The following is a 2080-nucleotide window of genomic DNA, read 5'->3' as shown; positions in this document are numbered from 1 at the left end:
GGGACCTAGCAGGATGGAATTTTGACTAGATTTCCATATGATGGTGCACTCAGATTCTGTCAATTGGTCTTCCAAGGAGTGCAACATAATGGAAGAAGAATCGACATGGAAATTAACGTTCAATTAAATGATGCAAGTCACAACATGATTAGGAGAGGTCATGATGAAATGATGTAAGTTGTAATGTAATGAGTCAAGTCGTGAAGTAATAAGGGAGGATGTGATGCAATTGGAAAGGGAGCTTGCAATGTGATGATGTAGGATGTGTTACTCTTGACGTCACTGAGAAGACATATTATTTGTGATAGCAGTGAGGGGACTGTGATAACACACAACTTCCTCTTCTAGTTGTTCAATACATTGATTGATTTGGTTTACAATACTCCTGCCTTTTGATGATCACTACAATCTAAAATAGATTCCTATATATGGAATGCATTACTATCAATATATTTCTCCTAAGAATGCTTTTGCATATGATTCTCACTTCTACTTTGTTTATGATAACTTTCATTTGAATAATTTCTAACAGAATTCCAGTTAAGCTCATGTGTTATAAGGATTATGATGCTCATTATAACATATATTACATAGATCATACCAATTCCTTTGAGATTATAAACTATGCACTCTGGAGTCACCTTCCATTGAATTAGACTTTTCTTGAATTCATTCCCTATCATGTTTCTCTTGCATAATTCTGTGGCACCTTTTATGATCCTAAAGTTGCATAAATTCTTCTCAACTTAAAGCCCTTTCATATGGAGCAACTAGAGAAGGTCTAAAACTTCCCAATCATGAAGCACAATGCATAAGCGCACTTGAATGCATTGATGGAATATATGAGGGAATGGTACAAGGTGAAACTAGAATCATTGGAGTATTAAATGGAAAAGGTGGAGGAGTTAGACCATAAATATTAGGAAAGGGCTTGACACGGGGCATTGATGTTCCATCGCAGTGTGAATTTGGATCATATTTAGGAATATTTCCAGAAGACAATGGTCCACATGCATGAAACAACAATGCTAAAGATAAGTACTAGAATTATCTAGACAATACCTTGTCAAATGGCTTGGAGAACCATACATATAGTGATAGAAGCCACCCTTCTTTAGCTTTCCACAAGCCATGAAACTTACAAATCCATCTACAGTAGCAAACATTGGAGAATATTTCTTCCTTTTCCTTCCTTTACTAGCCTAAAACTCCATAGTTATAACTTCATCTTTATGAGAGAAATGTTGGAGTGCCTTATAGACCATAACACCCTCTCCATTGTCAATGATGGACTTTTGGACCTCACATAGACCTTTCCTGTGAGATATGGTTTGTGAAGATGTTGCATATGCTTGAATTCTTGATGCCCCATCAAGTGCATACTTTTCTACACAATATTTCGCAATATTGATTGTCACTTGAGACTGGAGAAAACTTTCAGTTGCTTGACCAAGAGAAATATTGGGAAATAGCTCATAAATCTTGAATTTTGTAGAATTACATTGAGGGCATTTACCTTCCTCACCAATACCCACCTAATACACTCATTATGGAAGCCAAAATGACAACATGGTACCATAATATCCCCCTAAAATATTCCATGGCATAGTGATCACTTTAATTTATATGGAAGTTTTGAATTTGGCATTGCATGAAAGATGACTTCCAATTTTTTTGGTAAATCTAGATCATCAGATTTCATTGTAATAACTATTTTTTTTTCGAAACTTTTCTATTTTGTTATCATATGTTGCATCACCATTTATTGGAGAGTTCTAGCCATAATGTCCTCTTTCCAAGGCTCTTCCAAAATCACAGTTTCAAACATTTGACTACCAGAAGATGGTCCCTAAATCTGACTTTGCCTATCCATATCTAAATATTCTTTGTTGATCATTCCCACCATATCACTTTCATCCATGCATTCTTAAAGAATGCATAGTTCAGAATCAAAGTCAGTAAAATCACCAAGGTCACCAAATTCATCAAATTCTACATTCTCAATAATATCCAGGGTAATTATGGGTTGTCGATGCTTGTTTTTGAGGTGTTGTATAAGGTATTGATGCAAGTTGTCTGT

General features: G+C 35.4%; 1 pseudogene; it reads right to left on the bottom strand.

The window, feature by feature from the left end:
* Nucleotides 1-458: 458 nt before the first annotated feature.
* Nucleotides 459-1702, bottom strand: LOC149206076 (uncharacterized; annotated as a pseudogene).
* Nucleotides 1703-2080: the final 378 nt, after the last annotated feature.

Source organism: Pinus tabuliformis, chromosome 1_2, assembly GCF_031772625.1.
Source record: "Pinus tabuliformis cultivar Carrire ecotype Pingquan chromosome 1_2, CPIR1, whole genome shotgun sequence".
Taxonomy (NCBI): domain Eukaryota; kingdom Viridiplantae; phylum Streptophyta; class Pinopsida; order Pinales; family Pinaceae; genus Pinus; species Pinus tabuliformis.
The sequence above is the reverse complement of the archived record's forward strand: the minus strand, read 5'-3'. Positions and strand labels throughout refer to the sequence as shown.